This window comes from Archocentrus centrarchus, chromosome 5 (assembly GCF_007364275.1).
Source record: "Archocentrus centrarchus isolate MPI-CPG fArcCen1 chromosome 5, fArcCen1, whole genome shotgun sequence".
NCBI lineage: Eukaryota > Metazoa > Chordata > Actinopteri > Cichliformes > Cichlidae > Archocentrus > Archocentrus centrarchus.
The window spans coordinates 396,279-408,990 of NC_044350.1; positions in this window are offsets into that span (position 1 = coordinate 396,279).

Consider the following 12,712-nt stretch of genomic DNA (forward strand, 5'->3'; position numbering starts at 1 on the left):
CTGTACAGGTCGTCAGCCTGTCACAGGGCTAACACAGAGAGACAGACAACCATTCACACCTATGGGCAATTTAGAATGACTAATTAACCTAATTAGTGCATGTCTTTGGACTGTGGGAGGAAACCCACGCAGACACAGGGAGAACATGCAAACTCCACACAGAGAGAGAGAAGCCCGGGCCAAAGTGGAATCAAATGCAGACCTTCTAAATGTCATTCCAACTGTAAGGCAGCAGTACTAACCACCACGCCACCGTACTGCCCTCTGAAAGATTATGTTAGTCAAATGGCAACTGGACACAAGCAGTCACACAACTTAAGACAAAAATGCAGGAGTGTTTGTGTACGATACAATGAAGAACTTAGGAAGTGACTCCCAGAGAAGCAATTTGTTATACACTTCCTTTTGCCACCTTAGACCCTATTATATATCTTAATTGTGATGCAAAAAGCTTATGAATGTTCATATTTATATTTTGTAATGCTCACTTTTGTTGAGAAAGCTCTTAATAAATCTATTCATGTCAGCAGTTAACACATTTTTGTCCACCCTGTCATCTCACTGTCCACCCTGTAATTTTTCACTTTTTTGAAAATAATCAAGTCATCGTCACAAGTTAGTAAAGGCTTTTCACATTTTCTTAATAAAATAATCACTGCCAAATAATATTGTTTGAAAAAGTGATCAGATTGCAGTTTTTAGAGATTTTATTTAAAACGGAAAACACAACTATCACAGATTATTTGAAGACACAAGCAATTTGCAATTATTTCACTATTTTAAAAAGCCTTATTTCACCAAATAAATATTATTATTGAGCAAGGGACAAACTAGCTATCTGAAAATGTGCATTGTATAATCACGTTGGTATGAAAATGTATTTATTTTCATTTGACTTTGTCCATGACAGGGTGGACATATTTTACAATGTGCTCATTCTTTATCTGCTTGCAGTAAATTCATAAAAAGTGTGGGAGCTTGACCAACATTCATTTACAACAGCCTAAGGTCAACTTGATACAATGGATATGAAATTAGTTGGGAAATTGAAACTTTTTTTCGGACGATTTACAAAGTCCCAAAAGCACTTTTTGGTGATATTGACCCATAAACATATCTCCTAAAGGCTGTAAATTTAGTCTGGCGACCACTGGTCCACTATCTATCTGCTCTCTAATGTATTTATTTGTCTATTATTTGTTTCAGCCACTATTTATTTATCAGTTTCCTAGAGTTTACTTCTAAACATTTGTCATTTTATTTGTTGAGTAAAAAATAAACCCCAACAACATCACGATGTGTTGTACAGTCTAACAGCTGTTGGGATGAGTGACCTGCAAAAGCTTTCCTTCCTCTGTAGCCTTCCATTCAGTCAGGTCAGCTTAACAGAGGTAACAGCAGAATCTTAAAGTTTCCATCACATTCCCTGCCCTTTTGATTATTGATTGATCACAGAGGTATAAACATCAGACCTAAAAATCTAACCAGCATGTCACATGTTCTTGCAGAGCACAGGGTGTATAGCAATCAATAAGGAGAACAAAAATTTAACAATCAATTTTACACTGAACGTACTTTTAAAAAAAATCAAAATCAAAATAGTGTGAAATTCAATCAGGGGTTGAGGACCTGTCCCTCTGAAGCTGTCACTTGGGGTCAGGTGCACTCTGAACCACCTGACCCAAAAGAGAATGATCAATCAGTCTCACTATCATCAACCTAAAACATGGTACTACAAAACAGAGAAAAAGGGCCAGAATCATAAGCACAATTAACAATGGAGCACATAATCACAACACAAAGAGTCCCAGGCTGGAAATGACAAGGACAATCCATTATAAAATCTAATTGTGTGGGAACTACGTTTTAACCATTCTTGTAATATCTCTGATTCTTTCATCAATACCATGTACATCAGCATCATTATCCCAGATATAGGAACATCAGGCAGTGCCAGCAATGACACACATGCCCCCTGAAGAATATTTATATGTTTTCCTGGTGAGGCATGTATCACTATTTTTTCTGTTTTGATGAAAAACAATGATCTCAAAGGAATATGATGACCGCGTAGCTTTGTTTAAACTAGAAAATACAGGATAATTTCTCTTAATCTTTAATTTCAGATGGGAATATTCCAAATTATTCTAACAATCAAAGAATTGTGTGGTGCTTCATAGTAAATATAGAGGTTTTAAAAGGTCAGTACAGTTTAATATTGTAAATGGACTAGCTCTTATATAGCGCTTTTCTACTCAGTTCGAGCACTCAAAGCGCTATTACAACATGTTTACATTCACCCATGCACTCCCACTCATACAAGCACTTCCATGTTTGCTAAGCGCTTTTTAATTAACTATCATTCATACACATTCATACTCCGACGGGACGGTCGGAGAGCAACTTGGGGTTAAGTATCTTGCCCAAGGATACATTGGCATGTAGCCTGGAGTAGCCAGGAATCGAACCGCTGACCTTCTGATCAGTAGGTGACCTGCTCTACCTACTGAGCTACAGTTTTATGTGCCTCCCTACCCCAAAGTGGAGAGGATGAGGCCAGAACTTTTAGTTGAAAAACTATACTTTTTCACTTTCACTTGAGTAAAGAAGTTGAATCAGTACTTACAATATTAACTAGAGTATTTTCTTTTTTAGCACAAGTACTTCTACTTAAGTACAGAATGTACTGTTGCCACCTCTGCCCATGGGTCAGCTTAGCATAATGGGAAAGGAAATGTTTTGACACACATTGTTTGTTATTAGAACCATACCAGGTGCCAGACCAGGTCAACCGACGATGCTGGGTCAAAAGTGCGGTAATTTTTCTCCCAACTTGTTTCTCAGCATCAGTGGAAAGCTGTTGTATAGCAATGAGTGAGGCTAGTATATCAGTGTTAGCAAAGAGGTGTGTGTGCCACAGTCTGTTAAACTTCTCAAATTACCTGTAGAAACTGGGTCAGGGTTGTTAGTGTGAGTTGACACTTAAACACAACAGCAGCTTTTATCAGAAGGACATCATCTAGCAGTGCAGCCATTTTGTCATGATGCAGAACAGGTTAACCACCAGAATTCAAAAATGTTCTGTGTTTCCATAATGCACCAAAATCATCACTATGCCAAAAGGATATCTAGAATCAGTGTAACTATTTTATCTACAGCCAATTTACATGCTTCAGTGAGCATAACCAACTCAGCAGCTTGCACCGAGTAATGAAAAGGCAGAGAACCAGATTTCAAACATCATATTGCTTGACAACTGCATCGCCCACTTGATTCTGACCTGTGGGCAGAAAACAAGATACTGAACCATCTACAAACAAGATCAGGGTTCATCTATAAAAATATAAAACACTGGACAAAATGCCAAGGACCATGACAGATATTTGGCAGATTGAAGGTATGCAAGGTCCAGAGCCATCTTTACTGCCAGGAGTTTGCTATCTCCCACATCGTAATCTCTTTCTGCCAGAGAAAGACAATGAGAAAAAGAAAGCACAGAGGTGCATTTTATCATTGAACTATTGAAAAGAACAGCACCTACCTCGGTGTCTGAGGTCTCAACTTTGACAATGAACTGTTTGGTAGAATCTAACTAGATGCAGATGCATTTAGCTGCTTGAGGGTTTTGAAAACCCACTGTGCCTCTGAGTTCCACTGAAAGAGGACTTTATGAGAAGTAAGACAATTTAGTGGTAGTGAAACATTGCTTTAGGGCAATTAAAGTTGGCAAACCCCAAAAAATGTTACAACTGCTTGCGATTGGGTGGTTCTGGCCAGTCTATCACTGCTTGGAGCTTAGCTGGGTTTGCTCTCTCTTGTGCCTTCTGAATAACAAATCCCCCAAAAAGACACTGTTTCTGCATGAAACTCACATTTCTCTCCTTTCACACACAGTTTTTTTTTTTAGCAGTCTTTGAAGTACTTGTTAAAAGCTGCTAGTGTTTGGTAAGGTTCTTGGAGAGGATGAGTAGACAACAATAAATTGATTAAGGAGTCCCAAAGCACTTTGTTCACCAGTGCTTAGGAATACTGCTGGGGTGTAGATAAGGCCGAAGGCCATGTCCAGATATTAAAAATACCCAACATGGGCATTAAAAGAAGTCTTCCTCTCATCACCCTCCTTGATTCAAATGACGTGGTAGGCATTACTGAGGGCCAATTAACTAAAGACAGCGACTCAGTGCAACACTTCAAAAGCTGAGGAAAGTAAAGACAGGGGGTATTTAACAGTGACTTCATTCAGACTATGGTAGTTGATGCATAGATGTAAGGACTCTTTTTTTTTCTCCAAAACAGAAAAATCTGTTCCTATCAGTGATGATGATGGTCAGATGATACCTGCATCTAGTGATGGTAGAAGATGGCTGATAGACAAGGAAGAACCAGGTAGGAAGTTTATGGTGCCATTTGTATGGCTGGTCGGGGGTAAGAAGAGAGCAAAATCCTTGTGAAAAAATTCTTCAAGATCATGGTATTCTGGAGGCAATGATGAAAAATCCAGTGGTTCAGTATTGGTCTGTGGAGAGATTTCACCAGGAGGGGAGGCAGATTACAAACACATTTTGTGCCAATATGGACTCCAGCTGCTTATTTTCTTGTGGGTCCAGTTAATGGATGTGTTATGCATCTGTAGCCAAAGAAAGCCTAGAATTAAAGTTGTGCTGGGTACTTTATAGAGGTACAGTGTGAGGTACTCATGGTAATTGCCAGAGATTATCAGGAGCACAGGGACAGTCCAATGGGTGACTTGACTGAGGATGTTGCCACTGAGGGCAGTAACCTGGGGTAACCTAGGAGGGTTGGCAGATTTTCTATGATGATTCCCAAACAGATGCCAATAATGTGTTTGCTTTACTGTGAATGTAGGTTGAAACTGTTATTCTTGGTCGAGAAGGAGTTAAATTGGTTTCCCCCCAGTATCCCGACCTTTACCACTGGGCTTCTTCTTTTAGCTATTCAGGGCAAGCAACAGCATGATGGCCTTTTTGACCGCAAAACCAGCATTCAGCAAACATGTTCTTCCTTTGCTGCACAGAAGTGAGGTGGGCACTGCCCAATTGCTTTGGTTGAGGTAGAGACTTCCCAGTGGCTGATGAGTCTTCTCTAGCTGCTAGTGGCACATCAATTCCGGTGCTGAAAGTACCACACATCCATTTCTGCCAGGAACTGTAATTTCTAGAGAGTTGGTCCTCTCGGACATGATCATCAGATCTTATATGAAGATTAACAATAGCATTAAGTGAGGCTGGCATTTCTTTTCACAAAGTCCATGCAAAAAAGCACTCCAAAGAGCATTGTCCTCCCAGCCAGTTTCTTTTGTTAAAATCCAAAAGTCCACTGCATAGTCAGCCACATTTTTTCCCTTTATGCAGATTTTATGCACCGCTACACTGGCACTTAAGTCCTTATCAAAAACACCTTTAAACTAGTGATGGGAATTCCGGCTCTTTTCAGAGAACCGGCTCGTTAGGCTCCCAAATGGCTCCTTAGATTTAAATTAAAAAAAAAAAAAAAGTGTTAAATGAATTACTAATGTAAAAACGTACATTAGGCCTATATCAAACATTTCTTTATATACTCAACATATAATAGAGTGCTCCAAATACAAATTATAAAACAAAAGATTGGAAATCAGAAAAACAAGGGCCTTTGAGGAGTTGATCCTGTTTCTCCTGCCTGATGACCTGCCCTGTTTTGTTCTTCTAATTACACTGAGGGATGAACAATTCGTATACAGTATACCTATGTAGGTTGTTTGTGCAGCCTGCTTGATATTAAATTTTAAATTTGCAGTCTAAACTCTGTCGGAATAATCCTTTAACACCAGGCGATCGCTGTTGAAGCGCGGGTTTCCTGACCTTACAAGCCGCGAACAGCTGATTAAGACATAGGGTCTCACGGCAGAGTCAGCTGGTCAAAGGAACTTGATCAACTGGCTTTTCACCGTAACTCCGCGATCATTTGTGCTATCGAAAAAAATTCAAACGGTCCCTGAAAGCTCAGAAATTACACTTTACAGTCATGTAGTGGTATTACGGTATTTGTGACCGGAAATCCGCAAACGCCGGCACTTTTGAAGTACACGGTGTCTCGTTCGACATGTTTGGAGGTATAAGGTTAAAATGTGTCCAGTCTTTGCTACGCTTTCCATCACTCATTTTCCTCACCGTTCTCCCGTGTAGCCTCTATGTAACGCTCAACTTCATCTGGCTCTTTCCTGTCTCCGAGCGCATTTTGCAGGAGCCCCTCCTTCTCTGGTGTTTGTTTACTCACTGCGCAGTGTGTCCGTGGACCCTCCCCTCCCGCTCAGTGTAGACGATCATATGCTACCATTCATCTTAACCAATCACATGCAGCTTCCACAAAAAAAAAAAAAAAAAAGGAAACGAACGAAAAGAAACGGCTCACTATCAGGAGGCGGCTCCCGTCGTTCACTTCAAAGAGCCGGATCGTTCGCGACCAACCCATCACTACTTTAAACCTATTAAAGATGTCCTCAAAATGTTTACATTTGCTGCAAGAACAGCATAAGCCTAGTGAAGTGCCCTGCCTCTAAAAAGGTTAAGCATGTAGGCAATTTTCACTTTGTCCAAAGTGTATGTCCTATAGAATGCCTGAAAACTAGGTGAGCATTGTGTGGGAAATCCACACCATTTTTCCCACTTACTAGAGAAGACCTCAGTGTAATCTGATCTCTTCACATTGGAAGCGAAGGCTTTCTAAGTAGAGGTGAAAGTGGTGAGGCAGGTAGCTTTCCTTTAAGAGATGAAACAGGTTCAGGCTTTAATTGAGAGCAGAGGCTCTGGAGCATAATGTTAGCTTTGATGAGCAACTGAAAGATGGTGTGCTGCTGGTCATAGAGATGTCACGTTCCACAAGAAGTGCCTCTACAGAGTAGAGGAGGTTTTTAACAAGTTTGTGTCCACTGCACAGATTCTTAGGTCAGATTGTTCTGTCATATTTGTATGGGAACCTGGACACATGTGCAGAGTACAGTGGTTGACTTAAGAAAAGTAGTTTTAATGAACAGTCTTTAAAAAAAAAAACAATATGCTGAAGGCCGGTGAGCCAACACTTTTCTAGTTGTTCTCTGTCTTTTCTGCTTCTTTCTGAATTAGGTTCTTCCCACAGCTTCTCCTCTTGGGGCTCTGGACACAGAAATATGATGGCAAGTACTTCCTATGATTGACATAAACAAAGGTCTTGAGCCAAGCTTGTTGTACTGTATTTGGTGCAACTGTCTGACAGTGACTGAGAAGAGGCTCCAGCCTTTTGTAGCAAGAAGAGAATTAAGTCAACAGCCCACAGGTACTTACAGTGGTATGAAAAAGTTTGGGGCATCCCTGATATTTTTCATGATTTTCCATTATAAATCATTGGTTGTTCAGATCAGCAATTTCAGTTAAATATATCATATAGCAGACAAACACAGTGATATTTGAGAAGTAAAATTAAGTTTATAAGATTTACAGTAAATTTGTAATAATTATTTAAACAAAATTAGGCAGGTGCATAAGTTTGGGCACCCTTGTTGTTTTATTGATTTGAATATCTTTAGCACTAATTATTAGAACACAAAATTTGTGAATCCAATTATGAGAAAGGGTTAAGGTGGCTAGTTGCAAGTGTTTCTCCTCTTTGCAGTTTCTCTGAAGAGTGGTGACATGGGAGCCTCAAAACAACTTTCAAATTAGCTGAAAACAAAGATTGTTCAACGTCAACATTTAAAGGAAGGATACAAAAAGCTATCTCAGAGATTTCAGCTGACAGTTTCAACTGTGAGGAACATAGTGAGGAAATGGAAGACCACAGGCACAGTTCTAGTTAAGGCCCAAAGTGGCAGGTCAAGAAAAATCTCAGATAGGCAGAGGTGAAGGATGGTGAGAACAGTGACAACCCACAGAGCAGCTCCAAAGACCTACATCATCTTGCTGCAGATGGTGTCACTGTGGATCGTTTAACTATTCAGTGCACTTTGCACAAAGAGAGGCCTTTTATGTGCACACGCCACCAACAGAGTTGCTTGAGGTATGCTAAAGCACATTTGGACAAGCCAACTTCATTTTGGAATAAGGTGCTGCAGACTGATGAAACTAAAATTGATATTTGGACATAACAAGGGTGGCATAGCAGAAAAAGAACACAGCATTCCAAGACAAACACTTGCTACCCACAGTAAAATTTGGTGATGGTTCCATAATGCTGTGAGGCTGTGTGGCCAGTGCAGGGACTGGGAATCTTTTTAAAGCTGAGAGTCGCAAGGATTCCAGTCAATATCAGCAGATTCTTCAATTCGATTCAATTTTATTTATATAGCGCCAAATCACAACAAACAGTCACCTCAAGGCGCTTTGTATTGTGGGTAAAGACCCTACAATAATACAGAGAAAATCCAACGGTCAAAAACGACCCCCTATGAGCAGCATTTTGCGACAGTGGGAAGGAAAAACTCCCTTTTAACAAGAAGAAACCTTCAGCAGAAGCAGAGAGGGGCAGTCATCTGCCATGACCGGTTTTGCTGGAGAGACAGGACAAAAGTTTTCTCTGGGCCCCTCCCCAATCAGACCAGGAGCGACATGTTTAGCCGCATGTTCTCCTTGAATCGCTGGCTGTCTGAGTGGTGTCCAAAAAACGACGTGGGCTTCATAGATAATTGGCAAAGTTTCTGGGGAAAACCTGGTCTTGTTAGGAGAGACGGCATCCATCCCACTTTGGATGGAGCAGCTCTCATTTCTAGAAATCTGGCCAAATTTATTAACCCTCCTAAAAACTGACTACCCAGGGTTGAGACCAGGAAGCAGAGTTGCAGTCTTACACGCCTCTCTGCAGCTTCTCTCCTCCTGCCGTCCCCCCAAAACCCCATCCCCATAGAGTCGGTGCTGCTCCCAGACCACCAAAAACCAAAGCTAAAATCAGCAAAAAGCTATTTAAGCATAAAAATTCAAAAACAATAAATAATACAGCTTCATCAACTGCACCAAAGAATAAAACAATTAAATGTGGATTGTTAAACATTAGGTCTCTCTCTTCCAAGTCCCTATTAGTAAATGATTTAATAATTGATCAACGTATTGATTTATTCTGCCTTACAGAAACCTGGTTACAGCAGGATGAATATGTTAGTTTAAATAAATCAACACCCCCGAGTCACAGTAACTGTCAGAATGCTCGAAGCACAGGTCGAGGAGGAGGATTAGCTGCAATCTTCAATTCCAGCTTATTAATTAATCAGAGACCCAGACAAAGTTTTCATTCTTTTGAAAGCCTGACTCTTAGTCTTGTCCATCCTAATTGGGAAAATCAAAAACCTGTTTTATTTGTTATTATCTATCGTCCACCTGGTCCCTACTCAGAGTTTCTGTCTGATTTCTCAGACTTTTTATCTGATTTAGTGCTCAGTTCAGATAAAATAATTATAGTGGGTGATTTTAACATCCATGTAGATGCTGAGAATGACAGCCTCAACACTGCATTTAATCTATTGTTAGATTCAATTGGCTTCTCTCAAAATGTAAAGGAGCCCACCCACCACTTTAATCATACTCTGGATCTTGTCCTAACATATGGCATAGAAACTGAAGACCTAACAGTATTCCCAGAAAGCCCCCTCCTGTCTGATCATTTCTTAGTAACATTTACATTTACTTTAATGGATTACACAGCAGTGGGGAATAAGTTTTATTACAGTAGAAGTCTTTCTGAAAGTGCTGTAACTAAGTTTAAGGATCTAATTCCTTCATTGTTATGCTCTTCAGTGCCATGTGCCAACACAGTGCAGAGCAGCTACCTAAACTCTGCTCCCAGTGAGGTCGATTATCTCGTCAATAGTTTTACATCCTCACTGCGTATAACTTTGGATACTGTGGCTCCTCTGAAAAGGAAAGCTTCAAATCAGAAGTGCCTGACTCCGTGGTATAATTCACAAACGCACAGCTTAAAGCAGATAACCCGAAAGCTGGAGAGGGAATGGTGTCTCACTAAATTAGAAGATGCTCATTTAGCCTGGAAAAAGAGTTTGTTGCTCTATAAAAAAGCCCTCCGTAAAGCTAGGACATCTTACTATTCATCATTAATTGAAGAAAATAAGAACAACCCCAGGTTTCTTTTCAGCACTGTAGCCAGGCTGACAAAGAGTCAGAGCTCTGTAGAGCCGAGTGTTCCTTTCACGTTAACTAGTAGTGACTTCATGGATTTCTTTACAAATAAAATTTTAGACATTAGAGAAGAAATTATTCATAACCATCTCAAAGATTATTCTTCATGTTCAGCTGCTTTCAGCACTGCTGGTATTTGTTTAGACTCTTTTGCTCCAGTTGATCTTTCAGAGTTAACTTCAATAGTTACTTCCTCCAAACCAGCAACATGTTTGTTAGATCCCATTCCTACTAGACTGTTCAAAGAAGTCTTTCCAATTATTGATGCTTCAATCTTAAAAATGATCAATCAGTCTTTATTAGTTGGCTATGTACCACAGACCTTCAAGGTGGCTGTAATTAAACCTCTACTTAAAAAGCCATCACTTGACCCAGCTGTCTTAGCTAATTATAGGCCAATCTCCAACCTTCCTTTTCTCTCAAAGATTCTTGAAAGAGTAGTTGTAAAACAGCTAACTGATCATCTGCAGAGGAACGGTTTATTTGAAGAGTTTCAGTCAGGTTTCAGAATTCATCACAGTACAGAAACAGCATTAGTGAAGGTTACCAATGATCTTCTTACAGCCTCTGACAGTGGACTCATCTCTGTTCTTGTCCTGTTGGACCTCAGTGCAGCTTTTGATACTGTTGACCATAACATTTTATTACAGAGATTAGAGCTTGCTATAGGTATTAAAGGTACTGCACTGCAGTGGTTTGAATCATATTTGTCTCATAGACTCCAATTTGTTCATGTAAATGGGGAGTCTTCTTCACACACTAAGGTTAATTATGGAGTTCCACAGGGTCCTGTGCTAGGACCAATTTTATTTACATTATACATGCTTCCCTTAGGCAGTATTATTAGAAAGCACTGCATCAATTTTCATTGTTATGCAGATGATACTCAGCTTTACCTATCAATGAAGCCAGATGACACACATCAATTAGTTAAACTGCAGGAATGTCTTAAAGATATTAAGGCCTGGATGACCTCTAATTTCCTGCTTCTAAATTCAGATAAAACTGAAATTCTTGTTCTCTGCCCCACAAATCTTAGAAACATGTTGTCTAACCAGATACTTACTCTGGATGGCATTACTTTGGCTTCCAGTAACACTGTGAGAAATCTTGGAGTCATTTTTGACCAGGATATGTCCTTCAATGCACATATTAAACAAATATGTAGGACCGCTTTTTTGCATTTGCGCAATATTTCTAAAATTAGAAACATCCTTTCTCAGAGTGATGCTGAAAAGCTCATTCATGCATTTATTACTTCTAGGCTGGATTATTGTAATTCATTATTATCAGGCTGTCCTAAAAGCTTCCTGAAAAGCCTTCAGCTGATCCAAAATGCTGCAGCTAGAGTACTGACAGGGACTAGAAAGAGAGAGCATATTTCTCCCATATTGGCTTCTCTTCATTGGCTCCCTGTTAAATCTAGAATAGAATTTAAAATTCTTCTCCTCACATACAAGGTCTTGAATAATCAGGCACCATCTTATCTCAAAGACCTCAAAGTACCATATCACCCCAACAGAGCACTTCGCTCTCAGACTGCTGGCTTACTTGTGGTTCCTAGGATACTTAAGAGTAGAATGGGAGGCAGAGCCTTCAGCTTTCAGGCGCCTCTTCTGTGGAACCAGCTTCCAGCTTGGATTCGGGAGACAGACACCCTCTCTATTTTTAAGATTAGGCTTAAAACTTTCCTTTATGATAAAGCTTATAGTTAGGGCTGGATCAGGTGACCCTGAACCATCCCTTAGTTATGCTGCTATAGGCCTAGTCTTCTGGGGGGTTCACATAATGCACTGTTTCTCATTCACCTTATTTACTTTGTTTATACTCCACTCTGCATTTAATCATTAATTGATATTAATCTCTGGCTCTCTTCCACAGCATGTCTTTCTCTCCCCTCAGCCCAACCGGTCACAGCAGATGACTGCCCCTCCCTGAGCCTGGTTCTGCTGGAGGTTTCTTCCTGTTAAAAGGGAGTTTTTCCTTTCCACTGTCGCCAAGTGCTTGCTCATAGGGGGTCGTTTTGACTGTTGGGTTTTCTCTGTATTATTGTAGGATCTTTACCCACAATACAAAGTGCCTTGAGGCGACAGTTTGTTGTGATTTGGCGCTATATAAATAAAATTGAATTGAATTGAATTGAAAAGACATGCTGTGGAAGAGAGCCAGAGATTAATAATAATTAATTATTTAATACAGAGTGAAGTATAAACAAAGTAAATAAGGTGAATGAAAAAAAAAACAAAAAAACAGTGCATTAGGGACTCCCCCAGCAGCCTACGCCTTTAGCAGCATAATTAAGGGGTGGTTCAGGGTCACCTGTTCCAGCTTGATCATAAAGGAAAGTTTTAAGCCTAATCTTAAAAATAGAGAGGGTGTCTGTCTCCCAAATCCAAGCTGGCAGCTGGTTCCACAGAAGGCCTCAAAGCTGAAGGCTCTGCCTCCCATTCTACTCTTTTTTTTTTTTAACTATCTTAGGAACCACAAGTAAGCCAGCAGTCTGAGAGCGCACTGCTCTATTGGGGTGATATGGTACTATAAGGACTTTGAGATAAGAT